At 44.2% G+C, this 20,187-nt stretch overlaps 1 protein-coding gene across 2 annotated transcripts in view; it reads left to right on the forward strand.

Annotated features, from left to right (window-relative positions):
- Positions 1–583: 583 nt before the first annotated feature.
- Positions 584–20,187, forward strand: part of ADAMTSL4 (ADAMTS like 4) — a 236,808-nt gene continuing 217,204 nt past the window's right edge. The window contains exon 1 of one of the 2 annotated variants that reach the window (XM_073567228.1): positions 584–957. The gene's annotated coding sequence lies outside the window, so the exon portion shown is untranslated. The remainder of the gene's footprint in view (positions 958–20,187) is intronic. The other variant, XM_073567227.1, reaches the window with a different exon arrangement.

Here is a 20,187-nt window from a genome sequence, read left to right on the forward strand (position 1 = left end):
AAAGTGGTACTCCTATTTCTAAAGGTAATACTAGGGGGAATTATTTGTTTTATGGGGACACTTACTGCTTTAGGGGTCACAATACCTACCGTCCCACAGGAACTGGCAACTCGCGCTACCCTACGGCATCCCTACTGCACTCAGGGGGCATTATTCGTTTTAGGGGGTCATTTTACTGGATTAGATGTAATGTTTGCTTTTCTTTGGCATTGCCCTCTGGAGCTACATCACAACATCACTACTGATTAAGGTGGTACTATGTCTTGACTAGGATACTAGGGGGCATGAGTTGTTCTATGGGGGTACTTATTAGACATTAATACTGGGTAAGGGGGAGACATACCTTCCTCCTGCATCACTCACTCTGGACGTTTTATTACTGGGTTAGGTAGTGCAACACTTGCCTTGCCCTGAGTGCTGATGTCCCCTGGGGGGCTATATGTATGGGGGGTCCATAGCTGGCTGTATAGAACCACTAGTGATCAATTCTCTGCAGATTGGCAGCAGGAGGTGTGTGAGGGGTGGGAGGCTGGAACACATGGAAGTGCAGGTCTGTGCTGGAGCTGTCACCGGGGGAGGAGTGGGCGCAGTATAGTGTGCAGGCTCAGAAGCCCACCAGGCAGATTGGGCTGTGGAAGGGGGAGAAACATGGATGCCACTGGCAAACTGCAGAATTAGGGATCGCATTCCAGAGGGGAGTGAAATTGATCAGGGAGACAGGAGAGGAGGGAGGCGCCTTGGCTTTGGGGACTGGCTCAGTGTAGACCTCAGCTGGATTGTGCTGGGAAAGTTGTAGGACTTTCTTGGGGCAGGAGGTGAGAGGAGAGCAGGCTGGATGTGACCATGTCACCACTGGAGGACTTGCTGTGATCTATCTTTGTAACACTTGGATCCTGGATACTTTTTGTTTTGAACTATTTACAAGAGGCAGAAGATACATGTAATCCCTCCCTGAAGGTAAGGCTCAGGCTGCTGATCATCTCTGGGGACTCTCATGGTGGCCATCACATTTGACATCTGGGTCACTTACAAACGGAAATGTACAAGTTGTGGCTCTCTAATTATTAGGAAACTACAAGTTCCAGCATGTCTAGAAGTTTGGGGGTTATAGGGTTTACCTTCATTTGTGATCAGTTTGGTCTATGGGGCATTTATCAATATGAAGCTGTGACATCCAGCTGTTGCCAAACTACAACTCTCAGCATGCCAAGCATCTTGAATAATTTCCTAAATGAAACAAATTGCATAACTAACTTATTGCTTTATCGATATCCTCCATAGCAGCCCAAAAGTTGGCAGGTAGCGCTTTTATAAAGGGACATCTGCGCTCTTCCTTGTAAGATATGTAGAAATATGAAGGCTTCCTGACTATGCGCCTAAGCTTTATATCAGGGGAAACGTAGATTGGGGACTTGGAATTTAATCACTTGATCCTTTTGTTTTTTGGACAGATAAGCTGCTGTCAGAAGATGATCCCACATGGTGAGGTTTTCTTCCTCCTCAGTGTGCCGCACCTCAAAATTAGTGTGCATTAGGCTGGAATCACACACAACGAATAAAAAATCGGTCCGATTTTAACGGTACGAAATCGCACAAAGAATTCTTGTCCAGGGATCCGTCTGTCATCCCATTTTCCGGCGATGAACCGATTTTATTCGCATCTAAGCATCAAATTGTCATCCAATGCCAATGCCTGATGCTCTTTCCTGTTGACCTGGAGAAGTCTTGCGATTTAATTGCAAGTCACACGTGTGGTGCGTTTTCAATGCGATTTTTAATCGCATCCATAGACTTGCATTGGCGAATCCGATCCGAAAATCGGTGACAAGCGCAGCATGCTGCGATTGTCTCGGTCCGAGGAACGGATCCGATAAAAAAAACGCATGATGGGAGCAGCACCATAGAATAACATTGGGACGAATGCAATGCGATTTTTTATCGCTTTGCATTCGTCCGCTTTAATCGCTAGTGTGACTCCGGCCTTAAAGTGACATTCAATTCAATATTGGCCTTCCCACTTGGTCAATGTCTCCATATCTAACCTGTAAGGTGCATCTTGACTTTTCCCTTGGCAAAAAAAAATGGTTGAGCATGTTGAACTTTGATGCCCAATCCTTTTGATTTTAAGGGAGACATGCCGCTATCAGACACCTGTGGAGCATTATTTCCCTCTTCCGATTGATGGTGTATGGAGGCCATTATAAAAGGACGAAGGACCTTCCAAAGAAAATAATGGAGGTGCCTCGTAAATGACATTTATCGTCTATCCACAGGATACCTGATAACTGTACGATGTCTAGGGGAGCTGAGCTGCTGAAACCACCACTGATCAAGAGAGCAAAGAAGTAGTGAGCATGTGCAACCACCACCACTGCTAGAGCTGCACATGCTCACTGCAACTCCAATCACACAGAGGAGTTTAGGAGTGGTGGAGATAGCAGCAGAAGGATCATTAATCCATAACCTGCAGATAGGTGATAAAATGTCATTTAAGGGAACATTTCTGTCCATCGTTGGTCATTTAAGGTTAAATTGCACCCAATGAACATCTATCATGATTGAAAATGTTCATTTTGTTAGTTATGGTTGGCACCTTTGCGCTTCGAAAGATCCGCTGTCTTTTTGCATTGTGGGAATGTAGCCTTGGATGAAATTATCTACGTTATCTGAGTGCTTGATCCGCTGTCTGATAAGGCTCTGTTCACACATCCACCGGACATTCCATGTTAGGGACAAACAGAATAAGTGATCCTTCTCAGAAGTACTGTATGTGGTCCATTTGGTTAGTGTTGTCCAAAAAGTGATGTTATGGTGTCAGCTGGATGGTCTTCAAGGAAGGATCAAAAAGAATGATTGTCCTCTAGAGCTCATTGCATCAGTGATAATAGAAGCCATGGTGGTATAACTTAAGCATTTTCAGAACTATGTCTATAAGGACAGCGGATCTATAAATCTTCTTGAAATAAGCTTGTCAGCACAAAATGACTGCTCAAACCAAGCACAGTCAATCAGTGCACACTACATGTGGTGGAACAGTTCAGGACATCTTCTGATCTTCTTGTTTTGCAAATAGGTGGCAAGGTGCGCTCAACTGCTCGGCCACGCCAAGGCTTCATCACTGAGCATCAATGCTGGGTTTGAATGGTCATTTTGTGCTGACAGATGGTCCCTTATGGATCACCACGGTACTTTCATTATTGCATTTGTGCCTTTTTTTGTAAAGTTTTTATTGTTTTGTGCTTTTTTTCTTTGTGCTATATTCATTGTGCCATTTGCGCCCTTTTTGAAGTACATTTTTTTGTGCGAGCCCATTTTTTTAGGTAGCCACTGTAGGTGGACTTTTGAAAAGTCACGAAATGTGTCGAAAAGGGATTTTAGGTGCGCTTTAAATTTTGCTGCACATTTTCCAACATTTTAGCAAAACATGAGAATTTCCTACTACTTGTAATATATATCACAGAGAACACGGCTGAGATTTTCAGACTACTGTAGATAAGCTTACGCCAACAAGTTACCTGCCCTGGGGGTAGAGGAGGCGGGAGGGGGGGTAAGTGGCGTGTCTGATATCAGCAAGTGGCTCCTGGAGAGTTATTTATTTCCTCAAGCCTCAGGTATCAAAACTTACAGATCTTCTGATGTCTGCCTTACAAGTCCTAGCATTTCTTACTTTGAAAATGGTGACCACGAGGTCAGGCCCATCTCCTACGTATTCTGTACCAGCTCCTTAGCTTGTTGTATGGTTACTCTGACCAGGAAAAATGTCGCTGTTAGTAGTGGTGGTCTGTAACAGTGGCATGAAAAAAGCATGCAATAGTCGTAGTTAGACTTGTGGAAGACTTTTTTTTTAGAAACAGCGCCATTGTTATCCATAGGCTCTTTGGGGTATTGCAACTCAGTTCTACCCCCTTGAATAGCGTTCATGGAAACCCAATCCATTGGCAAGAGGGGCACAGTTTGTGCACTGGAATAAAGCAATGCAGTTTTTCCAATTCTACAAAAGGTTTTGAAAAGGGATTTGCCTTTTTTTAGAAGAATTCTGGATTTAAGTAACACTCAAAGAAGGAGCTTAACAATCAGTATAACATTTTAAGGGTCTGTCTATAACTTCCCCGATACACTGGAGCCATAATGTGGCTTTTACGCTAGGCACAAAGTTCTTAGGGGTGCAACATTTCAAGAGAAAAAACAGTAAAAAAAGCTTGCGCCCTTGGTATTGAAGATCCGTTTGCTCAATAGTTATGGCCCGGTACCCTGAATCTCTGTCGAGCGTCACCTTGAGTAGTACTGGTGTAACCATAAGGCCAATACTGTGGCACAGCAGTTAGTTATAGGCTCCTGTCCATGCCCAACTACCTAACGTCCTGTAGGACACAGGCTGTTGTAGGCCTACAAGATGTTGGTGCCGCCTGTGCAGGCCTAAAGGTGACATTATTACTTTTATAGGTGACACTCGTAGGCATCATTAATTGTTAAAGAGTGCATTAATGGGGCATTAATACTTTCTAAAGAGACAATTGTTAGGTTAAGGGGACAAAACATGCCTTTCCCCATGCGCTGGAAACCCACTCTACGTATGGCTGGTCTCGACTAAATGGGGAAGGTCTGATAATCTGGGTATGCTTATCACCAAGAAAGTGGGAATGGGGTCACATCTACATGGAACTGGCCCTTACTGCATTAAACATCCCTGGCGAGTCACAGAGGGGTATAGAGTATTTGAGGTGTGTGGCTTTCACTTTAGATAAAGGTATGAAATGTTTCTAAATTAATAGTGATAAGTAGAGATGGAGGCTGTAAGCCGATGCCCCTTTAATCTGGTGATTCCCCAGCTATCCCGGGACGCAACAGATGACATGGAGTGAAGGGTGTTTTCACACTAAGTAGGATGAGCTTGGTGAGAGGATGCCAAATACCAGAAGAGATGACTCCTGGCCTTTGTCATGATGGCCGATATAAACTACGACATGGTCCTTCTTAAAGGGCGTTTACACCTAATGTATATTTATGTACTAAAGCAATTAATTTCTTTTTATGACTGTAGGAATTGAGGTTGTTTTTATAGAACGCTACCCATATTGCATTATTTTCCCTGCATTGGCTACCAGAACGGCAGCTTTCTTAGAGGGGATTTTGGATTAGTGTCAAACAATTGACACAGATACACATTCTGTCAGACATTTCCTCAGCTGAGGAGTCTGAGTGGTTTCTGTAGCTGACAGAGCTGTCATACTCATTATTACACTGTGAGGCCTATATTTCCATTTTTTGGCAGCCATCTTGACTGATTTGTTTTTGTATATTCTGTCAGGTGATTATGGAGGAGTTGCTCTTAGCAATCAATCAGATGCCTGCTTTCATTTTTCAACCTACCTTAGAAAAATGAAAGCTGGAATGTGATTGGTTCCATTTACCCAGTAATGGATAAGGCAGCCATTTTATTCTTTTGCCTCCTGAATAAATAAAACGTTACTAGTACAATCATGTATGCCTCATTTATGAAAAGTCTGAGGTAAAATGGTCTTGGTTCCCCATAGCAAACAATCAGAGCTCAGCTTTTAATTTTTAATACAGCAACAGTAAACTGAAAGCTGCTCTGTGATTGGTTGCTATGGGCAACAAAAAGCCTCCATCTTGTCTGACAGATATACGACCTACGGATGTTTACTAACAATACAAACCGTCATGGAGTGAACACATGAAGGAATGGACTTGGAAGCGCTCCACTAAATTACTCATGGCAGGAACTCCTGGAATAGCTGGAAGGTCAGGGGACGGCCGGTACAATGTTAGCAGGGAGAAGCGTGGACGCTACAGAGACACCAAACATCTTTGTAAAAAAACATCATTTTGGGTCCCTTGAAGTATTATTTCCACCATTGATTTCATGGCTGCATACGAAATCCGTCCATCTTCTTCTTTTTAGATCATTTTAGGCCCATGGGATGGTTAGTTGTGATGTCAGGGTGGTTCAATCAGAAAATGACCTATAGTTTATGTTTTTCCAATTTAGTAATTAGTAAACAATAAATAATTTAAACCAGCAATTTATAAAAGTCACATATGGAAAATGTACAGCGGAGAACCATTTGTGTATAAAAGGGAATTATGTTGAGTATGTGTGTATGTGTGTGATGTCATAAAATTGTAAATAAAAAATAATAAATTTATATATATTAGTATTATTGTTTTAAGCTGTGTGGAAGTTTCTTCCCTCCGCTATATAAGGGTAAGTGCACAAATAGTTTTTACGTTGTGTGGATTTTGTTGCGGTTTTGCCCTGCGGTTTATCACCTCATAATGATAAGGTGTGAAACCGCAGCGGAAACCGCAGAAGGAATTGACATGCTGCGGATTGTAACCCGCAGCAAATCCACAGTGTTTCTTTCCCCATAGGAAATAAAGGTACTGTACAACACAGCAGAATCTGTTGCGGACCTGCAGGGCCAAATCCGCTGCGGATCCGCAGCAGAATCCGCAGCGTGTGCACATACCCTAAGGGAAGCGGCGCTGTACAATATACTATACCTGATTTTGGAACGCGTTATATGAATGAATAATGATCCAGGGAACATACATCCTTGTCTTCACTCTGGCAGTGCCTGGGAATTACCAATCTTATACAATAGGTGATATCACAGTTCACCTTCTCCTCGTCTTGAACAATGACTGATAACACCTCTATATATAGTAGATAACACAGGATCCACCATTCACAATAGGTGATGTCACAGCTCACCTCCTCCCCCCTCCTATACAATGACTGATATAACACCTCTATATACTGTAGCTAACACAGGAGCCACCATTCACAATAGGTGATGTTACAGCTCACCTCCTTGTGTACAATGACCAATAACACCTCTATATACAGTAGCTAACACAAGATCCACCATTCACAATAGGTGATATCACAGATCACCTCCTCCTCCTATACAATGACTGATAACACCTCTATATACAGTAGATAACACAAGATCCACCATTTACAATAGGTGATATCACAGCTCACCTTCTCCTTCTCCTGAACAATGTCTGATAACACTTCTATATATAATATATAACACAGGATCCAACATTCACAATAGCTGATGTCACAGTTCACCTCCTCCCCTTCCTGTACAATGACTGATAACACCTCTATAAGATAGCACAGAACTCACCATTCACAATAGGTGATATCACAGCTCACCTTCTCCTCCTCCTGTACAATGACTGATAACATCTCTATATACAGTAGATAACACAGGATCCACAATTCACAATTGGTGATGTCACAACTCACCTCCTTGTGTACAATGACCGATAACTCCTCTATATACAGTAGCTAATACAAGAGCCACGATTCACAATAGGTGATGTCACGGCTGATAACACCTCTGTATACAGTAGCTAACACAGGATCCACCATTCACAATAGGTGATGTCACAGCTCACCTCCCTTTCGCTTCACAATACCCCTTGCACACGCTCATTAGAGTCTTCAGTGCATAAGATAGGGGCAGAGTCTGTTTATTGCTGCTAATCTACATGTGACTTTCCAGAAACAACAGGAAGTTAGAATCTCAAAAAATGCCAGTGTGAAAACAAAATTATTAAAAATGAACACAAAAACCTATTTTTAATAATAGATCAATTTTTAATGACACATTACCTTTACAGAAGTAAGGCCTCCGTCACACATAGCGACGCACCAGCAATTCCGACAACGACAACCTTGTCAGGATCGCTGGTGTGTCGCTACATGATCGCTGGTGAGCTGCCAAACAGGCAGATCTCAGCAGCGATCAGGACCAGTGACGACGCGAGACAAGGGCGTGCGTCGCTTAGTTACCCGCAGTGTACCTTAGATACTAGCGTGCTGGTGCAGGGAGCTGGTATCCAAGGTAAACAGCGGGTTTCTAAGTGCCTCTTAGAAACCCGCTGTTTACCTTGTATACCAGCTCCCAGCGCCATCACGCTGGTATCTAAGGTACACTGCGGTTAACTAAGTGACGCGCGCGCTTAGTTACCCGCGGTTTACCTTGGTTACCAGGCTCCAGCTCACTGATCGCTGGTCTCCCGCCTGCCACACGCAGCGATGCGTGCTGGCCAGCGGGAGACCAACGATAAAAAGTGTCCAGGGCTTTCGAGCACGATCAGCGATACCCGGCAGGGGGGCCGGTCGCTGATACCCGTCACACACAGCGATCTCGCTGGTGAGATCGCTGTTGCATCACAAAACTTGTGACTCAGCAGCGATCTCGCTGTTTGTGACGGGGGCTTAAGACCAATTTTCTTCTGTTAAGAGGGGGAGATGATCGAGGCGTTTCAGCCCTTGCGCACCCTTTCTCCACCCTTTCTGTCGGAGGTGAATGCCCTGCAGCTATAAATTCTACTCGCTTGGGCATCGCTGGTGGCATATTGTTCCAGCCAAAACAAAGGCAGAGATTAGTGGGCACGGAGCCTAGAACCGTGACACTGACACCCAGGTGGTAACACCAGAAAATCTGTAACATCCCGCTGGAATGTCTGTGTCCTCGATTGCCTGCGTGCAGGTAATCTCCTGACCTTACCTGCACCCCATAAACGGTCCTACAGGTTAGAGTGACGCTGATGAATCACTCCTGGAACTGTCCAAAAACTGGATTCAGTCCCTGAAACTCAAGAAAACTGTGCGGGGTGCCAGGTACGGAGAGATTGGTGGCCCCTGATGAACAGCTCATTTACTTGACTCATTTGTTTTAACTCTTTACATCAAATTTATCTGTTTTTGTTTGACTTTTTTGTTGTTTTGTTTTATTTATATATTCTTTTGTGCTTTTAATATACTACAGGGAACGGCCAGTTCTTCTCTTATTTTTCATTTAGGAGAACGCATTCCATGTGTCTTAAAGTTGAATCAGGAGGGATTGTAAGGTCTAGGCAGGACATATGGAAGGGATTATATGGGGAGAATGCAGCCATTTTTTTTATTATTATTATTTTTCCTCTTGTGTCAAACCAAAAACGTTGTTTTGTTATAGAACGCAGACATAATTTTATTATTTTAAATTATTTTTCCTATTGTGTCAAATCAAAAGCTTTGTCCTGTTATAGGTTAACTCCAGAATTTTGTGATATATATATATATATATACATATATATTTATATATATATATATACACACACACTAGCTGAAGAGCCCGGCGCTGCCCGGGCATAGTAACTAACTACGGTTAGTTATAACAAATTATAATGATTATATCTTAGATTATTATAATAATTATTATAATGATTATATAATATATATATATATCTGACTGTAGAGCCCCGACCACTCCGCATAGCCACATTCACTAATAGCCCACATCATTCCGTCAGCCAGAGCCACCGTACTACTACCCCTAATATCCCACATCATCCCGTCAGCCAGAGCCAGCGGACTACTACCCCTAATATCCCACATCATCCCGTCAGCCAGAGCCACCGGACTACTACCTCTAATATCCCACATCATCCCGTCAGCCAGAGCCACCGTACTACTACCCCTAATATCCCACATCATCCCGTCAGCCAGAGCCAGCGGACTACTACCCCTAATATCCCACATCATCCCGTCAGCCAGAGCCACCGGACTACTACCTCTAATATCCCACATCGTCCCATCAGCCAGAGCCACCTGACTACTTCTCCTAATATCCCACATCGTCCCATCAGCCAGAGCTACCGTACAACTACCACTAATATCCCACATCATCCTGTCAGCCAGAGCTACCAGACTACTACCCCTAATATCCCACATTATCCCGTCAGCCAGAGCCACCAGACTACTACCTCTAATATCCCACATTATCCCGCCAGCCAGAGCCATCCGATTACTACCTCTAATATCCCACATTGTCCCATCAGCCAGAGCCACCGGACTACTACTCCTAATATCCCACATCGTCCCGTCAGCCAGAGCCACCGGACTACTACCCCTAATATCCCACATCATCCCGTCAGCCAGAGCCAGCGGACTACTACCCCTAATATCCCACACCATCCCGCCAGCCAGAGCCACCGGACTACTACTCCTAATATCCCACATTGTCCCGTTAGCCAGAGCCAGCGGACTACTACCCCAAATATCCCACATCATCCCGTCAGCCAGAGCCACCGGACTACTACCTCTAATATCCCACATCGTCCCATCAGCCAGAGCCACCTGACTACTACTCCTAATATCCCACATCGTCCCGTCAGCCAGCGCCACCGTACAACTACCACTAATATCCCACATCATCCCATCAGCCAGAGCCACCGGACTACTACCCCTAATATCCCACATTATCCCATCAGCCAGAGCCACCGGACTACTACCTCTAATATCCCACATCGTCCCATCAGCCAGAGCCACCAGACTACTACCCCTAATATCCCACATCATCCCATCAGCCAGAGCCACCGGACTACTACCTCTAATATCCCACATCGTCCCATCAGCCAGAGCCACCAGACTACTTCTCCTAATATCCCACATCATCCCATCAGCCAGAGCCACCAGACTACTACCCCTAATATCCCACATCATCCCATCAGCCAGAGCCACCAGACTACTACCCCTAATATCCCATATCATCCCATCAGCCAGAGCCACCGGATTACTACCTCTAATATCCCACATTGTCCTGTCAGCCAGAGCCACCGGACTACTACCTCTAATATCCCACATCATCCCGTCAGCCAGAGCCACCTGACTACTACTCCTAATATCCCACATCGTCCCCTCAGCCAGAGCCACCGTACAACTACCACTAATATCCCACATCATCTCGTCAGCCAGAGCCACCGGACTACTACCCCTAATATCCCACATCATCCCATCAGCCAGAGCCACCGGATTACTACCTCTAATATCCCACATTGTCCCGTCAGCCAGAGCCACCGGACAACTGCCACTAATATTATTATTATGCATTTATATAGCGCCATTTATTCGATGGCGCTTTACATGTGAAAAGGGGAAATATAGACAAGTGTAATAAACAAGTGTAAGACAAGGGATACACAAGTACATAGGGAGAGGGGACCCTGCTCGCGAGGGCTCATAGTCTAATATCCCACATCATCCCAGCAGCCAGAGCCACCGGACTACTACCCCTAATATCCCACATCATCCTTTCAGCCTGGGGTCAGAACCAGAGCGCTGAGTGGAACGGTCCTAACTTCCATACTGGGGATCCCTTAAAGAGAGGCCTGGCGTCAGAACCAGAGCACTGAGTGGATTTGCCCTGACTTCCATACCAATGATCCCTTTAATAGAAGCCTGGGGTGAGAATCAGAGGGCTGAGGGATTTACCACGACTTCCATACCGGGGATCTCTTTAAGAGAGGCCTGGGGTCAGAACCAGAGCGCTGAGTGGATTTACCCTAACTTCCATACTGGGGATCCCTTTAAGAGAGCCTGGGATCAGAATCAGAGCGCTGAGTGGATTTGCCCTGATCTGCATACCAATGATCCCTTTAATAAAACCCTGGGGTCAGAATCAGAGCGCTGTGTGGATTTGCCCTGATCTGCATACCAATGATCACTTTAATAAAACCCTGGGGTCAGAATCAGAGCGCTGTGTGGATTTGCCCTGACTTCCATACAGGAGATCCCTTTAAGAGAGCCTGAGGTCAGTACCAGAGCATTTGAAGGCAATTGCCCTGACTTCCTTACCGGAGATCCCTTTAAGAGAGGCCTGAAGTCAAAACAAAAGCGCTGGATGGATTTGCTCTGACTTCCTTACTAATGATCCCTTTAAGAGGGAGGATGTGCCTATATTATAGAGGATGTGTGATGGGGATATAGGCACGGGAGGGGGAGGGATTCATTTCTGTCATGTGCTCTGTGCTCCTTTCTGGGTGGCAGACAATGGCTGGGAGCTTATGTTCCCAGGGATGCTAGATTTCTCCCACCATGTCAGTGTCTGCTGAGGTGTTGTCAAGTGGGAAAACTTGCTCATAGCAACCAATCACAGCTCAGCTTCTTTTAACCAGCTCTGGTGAAATGAGAGATGCTTAGTGATTGGTTGCAAGGAAAACTGTTGCTCATAGCAACCAATCATAGCTCAGCTTCTTTTGAACAGCTCTGTTGAAATGAAAGATGCTTTGTGATTGATTGGTGATACACACACACATTCATATATTCAATATATATATTTTAAAAATAAATATGGCACATATGACAAGCGTCAATTCTCTGTGAAAATATTTTTAGGACAATTTCATCATGACCATATTTAAAAAGAAAAAAGAAAAGTTTGAATGGAACAGCGCCACTCTTGTCCAGTGGTTGCATCTGGTATTGCATCATAGTCATATTAAGCTGTAATACCAGATACAACCACTGGTCAATAGTGACTCTTAAAGAATGTAAAAAAAATACTTTTGGATGGCTCACTGTACATATTTGAGGGTGGGCATATTGATCCATGTGCCCCCTAGGAACTATGGCACATTCCTTACTGAAGTGGACTTTGCTCCAAATTGATTAATGCCAGGCCAGGGAGCAAGCTTGCAGCCATGTGAGCTCATGTTAGGCAGAATATAAGACAATGATACCAATGTCCTGATGTTCTCCGGCCCGGTGTCCAAAAATTGATTCACTATGAGCCTATGATGGAAAATGGAAGCGCCAGCCATTAACCCATTATTATGTGTTCCAGTTCTCCTAGTGAACCAGTACGAAACAAAACAAATGAGCTGGGTCCATTATCGGCAGCTGTTAGTGCTGTCGAGCCAAAGTGTGCCACATTCCTTGGCAGCGCACGCTATAAACATATACCAGCATTCGCCTCATAAAGTGCCAGCAACTCTCCAATCCCAAAACGCTTCAACTATTCTCTACTGTGTCTAAATGATCCCCATGAGACATTTTATTTTTTGTGTCCTCTAATTCTTTCTTGGTTTTCTTACCACAGACTTTTATTAGTAACCCGTAGTAGCTCATGTGATACAGTCAGCATTTATGATATCAGTTATGGGGCCCCTGAATGCACTCTGGAAACAGAGTTCCCCCTAAATCTCTGAGTACACCCTTGTAACAAAGATAGTCCTCCCTGATTGTACCCTTAAAACAATGAGTGTCTCAGAGTGTCTTCTGGAAATAAAGAGTGCTCCCTGGAAACAAAGAGTGCTCCCCAGAGTGCCTCCTGGAAACAAAAATTGTTCCCCAGAGTGCCCCTTGGAAACAAATAGTGCTTCCCAGAGTTCCACCTGGAAACAAAGAGTTTCCCCTGGAAACAAAGAGTGCTCCCCAGAGTCCCCCTAGAAACAAAGAGTGCTCCCCAAAGTGCCCTATGGAAACAAAGAGTGCTCCCTGGAAACAAAGAGTGCTCCTCAGAGTGCCTCCTGGAAACAAAAATTGTTCCCCAGAGTGCCCCCTGGAAACAAATAGTGCTTCCCAGAGTGCCCCCTGGAAACAAATAGTTTCCCCTGGAAACAAAGAGTGCTCCCCAGAGTCCCCCTAGAAACAAAGAGTGCTCCCCAAAGTGCCCTATGGAAACAAAGAGTGCTCCCTGGAAACAAAGAGTGCTCCTCAGAGTCCCCCTGGGAACAAAGGGTGTTCCCAAGAGTGCTTCCTGGAAACAAAGTGCTCCCCAGAGTGCCCTATGGAAACAGAGTGCTCTCCAGAGTGTCCCCTGGAAACAAAGAGTGCTGCCCAGAGTCTCCCTGGAAACAAAAACAAAGAGTGCTCCCCAGAATGCCCCCTGGATCAAAGAATGCTCTCTAGAGTGTCCCAGGGAATCAAAGAGTGCTCCTTGGAAATAAAGGGTGCTCCCCAAAGTGCCCCCTAGAAACAAAGAGTGCTTTCCAGGGTGTTTCCTGGAAACAAAGTGTGCTCCCTAGAGTGCCCCTTGGAATCAAAGGGTGCTTCCCAGAGTGTCCCCTGGAAACAAAGAGTGCTTCCCAGAGTGTTCTCTGGAAGCAAAGCATGCTCCTTGGAAACACAGGGTGCTCCCCACAGTGCCCCCTGGAAACAAACAATGCTGTCCAGAATGTCCCCTGGAAGCAAAGAGTGCTTCCCAGAATGTCCCCTGGAAACAAAGAGTGCTTCCCAGAGTGTCCACTGGAAGCAAAGCGGGCCTGCCCGAGTGCTCCTTCAAAAGAATGAAAGCACTGTTAAATCAAAGAGTGCATCCCTGAAACAAAGAAACAAAGTGCCCCCCACCATCAAAACACAAGTATTGATGTATCCTTAAAAAGTAACAGTGCGATCCTCCCCTTCCAAATAATAAAGTGTATAGTTTCCTAATCTGAGCGAGTCTTCTACTCTGCAGATGGAGCGAGCAGGTGGAGCAATGCAGGGGGCATCTTTGCTCCAGACGCAGATGTCTTTTAGGCCGTAGAGCATACAGAGTGGTGGAGTAGAGAGCCAATGGCTAATTGCTCTACCATCACTTACATAATACCAACATATGGTGCCGAATACAAATGACAAATACAATGCTGACATAATTGTGCAACACAGTGAGCACAGACCCTTAAAGTTCGACATACCATGAGGCCTAATACCACAGCTTGGGAGAAGAACCAGAAGGAACCGCTGGTTTTGTGGCCAGGACTCTATACCCCAGGCCACATGTGTGTCACACCTATCTCACCGGTGACGTTGGCCCATCCAGTGCATTTCCTTTGTGTAACCCGCTTCTTGTGAACACGCTTGTACTTGTTCTTCTCATTTTACTGTATCTATAATTATCCATGTACCCAGTAATTATAATTTGGCCCATCGTTCCTGTTGTATTATTATAACCATGGGGCTGATATATGGGGTGGAATTACATTTTATGGTGCTAGTAATTGTGTATATTTTATACCGTACTGTAGTATTTTTATAATCGGGTGTAAGTGTATGCATACAATCCTCCCTGTGATCTAGAGTCCTGATTTATCGTGGCTTTATGGGTCTTGTGTGCCATTGGGTCCAGTTTGTGAGTGCCAAGGCTACATTCAAGGTGTGTATATGAACCACAATTCTTGGGCAGATCAGTGATCTCTTGGCCCAAATTTACAACCTCATGAGTACAGTATATTTACGGTTGTAAGGTCGGGTCATGCATTTCAGTCCGTATGCAGATTGTGAAACATGGCCATCTGTACCCAGCCTAATCGGGATCAAAGGGGGGGAAAAAGTGCTCTACCAGGCTTAGTGTAGCTAATCCAGCATGGGACTAATTTGTGCTTCATGTCAGATTAGCAAAATTTATAGGACTTTAAGGTGGTGGAATATTTTTCTTTTCTGCACTTTGAAGCCTTTTCACAAAAGGCTTGTCTAGGCCTAGTGCACGGTGATTGTAAGGGAATTGTGGTGGACTTTTTGAGGCCATTTGCCTTGAGTACATCTTCTGTATGCTCTTTGGCTTCATGTTTGGCAGGCCTCTTGATGGACCCTATACATAATAGGCTAAATGATGATTTGGCCAATGGTTGTCTGGCAGCTATTGCACCCAACTCTCCCATACACAGGAGAGCTCCTGTGTTCTCTACGGGACAGTCATTTTTAGACTTCTCTGGTGGCAGCTTAAACAACATGTCAGATCCTTTCCTCTTCTGACATCATCTGTCAGGAGAGAGTCTTGAGCCACCATACAAATTATACTGTTGACTGAGCCTGCTGATATTGGCGTATTCAGCCATTAGTCTAATGTGCATGGGGGCCTTTAGGGACATCTCTCAAAGGGCCTTTAGGGAGATCTCTGAGGGGGCTTTCGGGACATCTTTCAGAAGGCCTTTAGGGACATCTCACAGGGCCATTAGGGACATCTCTCAGGGGGCTTTTGGGACATCACTTGGGGGGCTTTTATATACATCTCAGGGGGTCTTTAGGGACATCTCTCAGAAGACCCTTAGAGACGTTTCTTAAGAGGCCTTTAGGTACATCTCTCAGGAGGGACATCTATTGGGGTCCTTTACCGACATTTCTGAGGAGGTCCTTAGGACATCTTTCATGAACCCTTTTGGCACACTTGCCAACATCTATGTTGGTAAAATAAAGATGTTTAACTCCTGCCCCCTGATTTTAGGCAGTAACATCCATGTTTACATAGACCCTGTCCCTTTTCTACCTGCGATATGCCACGATTGTTTCTGAAAATTAGGGACTGTTGGCAATTATGTTTTCTATTGTGGCCTCTAATCTTACCCCACATAATTAGCCTAGTTTATGTGTCTCTTACTTTTTTACCAGCACAAAGACCTCATGTCACAGAGTGATGACATCATCATATTTGCTGCTATGAATGGCAGCTACCATAGTCTCTAATGTTCCCAATAGAAGAATCCCTTGAAGTCTTTATTGCCTCCACCCTTCTGGTGCACTAGGCCGCAGCATCTACTACATTTTGCCAAGTGTTTGCAACCTTCGGACTTACGCTTACCATGCAGAAATGTCCTGGTTAACTTAAGCCACCATTATTTCCCTAGCAGTTTAACAACTGAAAACCTGAATGAGACAAGTGTTTATACTGGAAGGCTGTGGTGTCCTAACCAGTTCACAGCCACATTCCTGGATATTGTGCTTCTGATGTTAAAATGCTGTGTACACTCAGCGTGGAGGCGAAAGGTGATTGAGGAACATTGACTCCAATTTTTCTAATTTTCCCTGAGTGGTTTCTTTGGTTCCATGCTTTAAAATCTAATACCTCACTTACATACTGAGCCTCAATGATTAACTAGATGTCACTTATCCTGGTGGAATATTGATCATGGTTGGATGGTTGGGTATTATTGGAATTCCACCATAATCTTCTAGATTTGGGACAGTTCAAATGAGTTTCTGGATACATGAGCAAAGAGCAGGAACTAGGTGTCCTGTAAAAGTGACCATGATGACACTAGTTGTCAGCCAGCTTTCTTGCTAATTAATGTGGGTTGTCGACTTTTGGGGACTTTTTTTATTTAAAAGCATGCGTTTGGCGTTATAAATAATTTTAATTGGATTTCATTGAAAAGTTTGCACTGTTTGCCTTCTACAGCTTCCGTGTCTTTTACAGAGTGCTGAATGAGTTAACTAAAAATTCATCAGTGAGCTCCTTCAGATTGAAAAATGGGTGGAAATGTTTGTTAATCTTTTATCTGTCTTTTTCTCACCTTCTCTCCTCTAATTAATGACCACAGAGCACATCAAAGTTGAATGTGTAGGAACAGAAAGAGCCTGTAAAAGCAAAATGGTACAAAATGTCTAATGGATCCCAAATGCAAAAATTAATTTTAGCCCCAAATACATGCATTTAAGTTAAAAAAAAAGAGAGCCCCTTTAAATTTCTCAAATAGTGAAATAATTCTTTGTGGGTTTTTTTTAATTTATGGCTGAGTCAAGGACATTTGTTTTTTATGTACATGTTATCTTTTACACCGCTGGCTCATTAATGTGCCATCAGACCGATATACGATCGTGGCACTTCTTCACAATACTCATCCCATTGACAGATTATGTAATTTCATATTGTTTCAATTGTTTCCCCACGCAAAGTGGCGAACAGAAGATTCCCTCCAAATTGCAGAGCCGCTCAGTTCTTACAAGCCTCTGCCAGGTGGTTTATTTATGATAACTCCTCTAATAAAAGTCACACATAGATCTCTGCCAGCTCATTCTCCGCTGGATGTCACTTGAACAATGCCTGGGCAATTACGGTCTTCCTTTTCAATTTTCAAAATAAAATGTCCTGGTTGGAGGTCACTAGAAGGTCATTGTTCTCATGTGATGCAGATTCCCAGCGCTTTCATCCAGTGATTATCCCAGAGCAAAATTTGCAAATAATGGAGTTGTTGCCCAGTTTTCTACAAAACAAAATGAATCTGTGTTGTAGGACAGTCCTCCTCCTCATCCTCCTCATCCTAATCCTAGCTCAGCTCTCGTTTGTTTCACTGTAGTGTTTTGCATTATGTCTTAACCAGAACTCCAGGTATTGCCAATGGCAAAGTTTCACAGGAGAAGCTGCCCTGGGAGCAAATTTCATAGGGGTGCATTTCAAAAGATAAGTAGAACCAATGATCCGGGCAGTTCTCATGCCCCAGGTTTTTGGTCAGGTGCCCCAGACACTCAGTATCGACATTAATACAGTTGGATCCTGTCATAGAGCATGTAGGAGGCAAACTGATGTAGACCTATGGCCTACAAGACTTCAGGGTCCCGATGCAGATGGTGCAAGGACATCACCACCTGTGTCGGCCCAGTCTGTGTGCAGAGGAGAAGAGGACTTGCTCACTCAGATCAGGCGCTGAATGTTTCAAAGGTGACATTATTATTTTGGAGGAGTTATTAATACTTTCTAAAGAACTCATTATTTATTTTAAGGGGGCACAATACTTGCCTTGTCCTGGGTGCTGGCAATGGCAACCCATCCTGTGGCACAGTATACTGTCGATATTGGACAATATTCGAGACAGTATTTTTGACCTTCAGAAAATCTGAAAATTCGATGTGTATTTGTTATGAAATCAGCAGAGAAATCTTATAAAAAAAATCTTAGTTTTCTTTGGCTGATTTGCAGTTCAAAATGGCTACCTCCATTGAGTACCATTGACTCGCCTGAGGGGCAATGGGGTACTCGGTACCGAGCCCGTTAACTTCAATGGGAAATGTCACAGTGGCGGTGACCCGGTCCATGGCCCCAGGTGGTCATGTAAAAGGGGTAGAATTGAATGGGGAATAAAGTTTATGTAGTGATTTGTGACGCCAGTTGGAGTGTTCGACTGTAGTATAGCCGGCACTGCAGATGATCCCTGGGGGAGTAGATGGTGATGGCAGTGCAGATGTTAAACCCTCTCCAACCAGGGCAGACTCCCAGAGATTGTGATGGAAGTAGAAGGCACGGAGTAATAAGGCAGAAGACAAGGAAAGTCACTTTATCATTTACTGTAGTTCAGGTGCAGTTCAGAGGAGATATTACAACTCTCACCAAGTTACAGTCTACTCTGGAGAATGGGAGTTATCTTTTCTTGCTGTGACTCAGTGTAACTTCCTGCTATTCTAATCCCTTCTGGGACCAAGGCTTCCCGGAGTTTAGAACTTCCCAGTATGGCCTCTACTCACTGTGTATTTTGCCTTCAGCAACTTGCAGCATTGATCCTGTGTGTGAGCAGCACAAGTTTCCACTTGCACTATCCTTCACTGATCCTAGGTTGTTGCAGTTTGCCGGGGAAAAAAACCCTTTTCTGCTGGTGTATAATCCCACGCAGTCTCTCAGCTTACCACCCTGCTCTGAAAGCATGGATGGTCTAGGGGCTGGTCCCTGATGCTTCTCAGCTCTCACTCCTGGATCGAGCACATGTCTAAACATGGCCTCCATGACGTTCTTCCTCCTTCTTGTTCACTGAAACAACAACTCTCGACTCCACCCCCTCCCAGTTAGGGCATGTCTGCAAAGCTCTAATTTTCAGACAAGTAAGGGAGTGGTGTAAATTGTGTGTGTGTGTTGTGGTCTTTAGCAGAGAAAGCATAACTCCCATTGCTCACAAGACACATACAAAACAGTACATATTTATCCCTTTTTGTGGCGATAAAGACGCAGGGCGCCACACCATCACATTTCACTACCATCATGGATGGTTTTGGAGGATCAGACCCACAACAAAACCACTTCTTGAAAATAAATTCAGGAGAAATGGTAACACGCTTTCTGCTTTGAAAATATTGAGCCACATTTTCAAAATCCAAGCAATAAAGTAGAGCCAGAATATACCCTAAATATTCCCATTCCAAGGTGGCCAAAAGGAGACATAAAAAGGGACTGGCATGGGAAACTTGCAGGTTTTCTGAGGGCTCTTCTTCATCTTTTCTCAGTGATATACATCTGTCACAACAGTGTTTGATGTCTTGACCGTGATACTAAAAAGGTTGGAACATTTAGTCATCATTTCTAGTACCAGATTATACTTGGTTGATTATAAAGAGGAGGACATCTAACATGAGATGACTAACACGGGATCAAACATATGTACTGCGCACACTAAGAACATTCATAGAGTGTTCATACTGTTCCCGTCCTCAATAGAGGCTCTTTGTAGGATTTCTTAAATGTTAATTGGACTCTCAGGCATGGATTTTAGACTATTAGTAAACACTCAGGGCTTTGGGCAATGACCGGGCTGACAAGGACTTTTTTTATTCAAAATGTCTCATTTCTTTCCTCTTACAGTATTTGCTTAACTAGACAGAGTTTACACAGCTTGCTGGAGGTATTTAGTAGGAAATTGATA

The sequence above is a fragment of the Dendrobates tinctorius genome, unplaced genomic scaffold (assembly GCF_039654945.1).
Source record: "Dendrobates tinctorius isolate UK_male_01 unplaced genomic scaffold, ASM3965494v1 ptg000019l, whole genome shotgun sequence".
In the NCBI taxonomy this organism is placed as follows: Eukaryota; Metazoa; Chordata; class Amphibia; order Anura; family Dendrobatidae; genus Dendrobates; species Dendrobates tinctorius.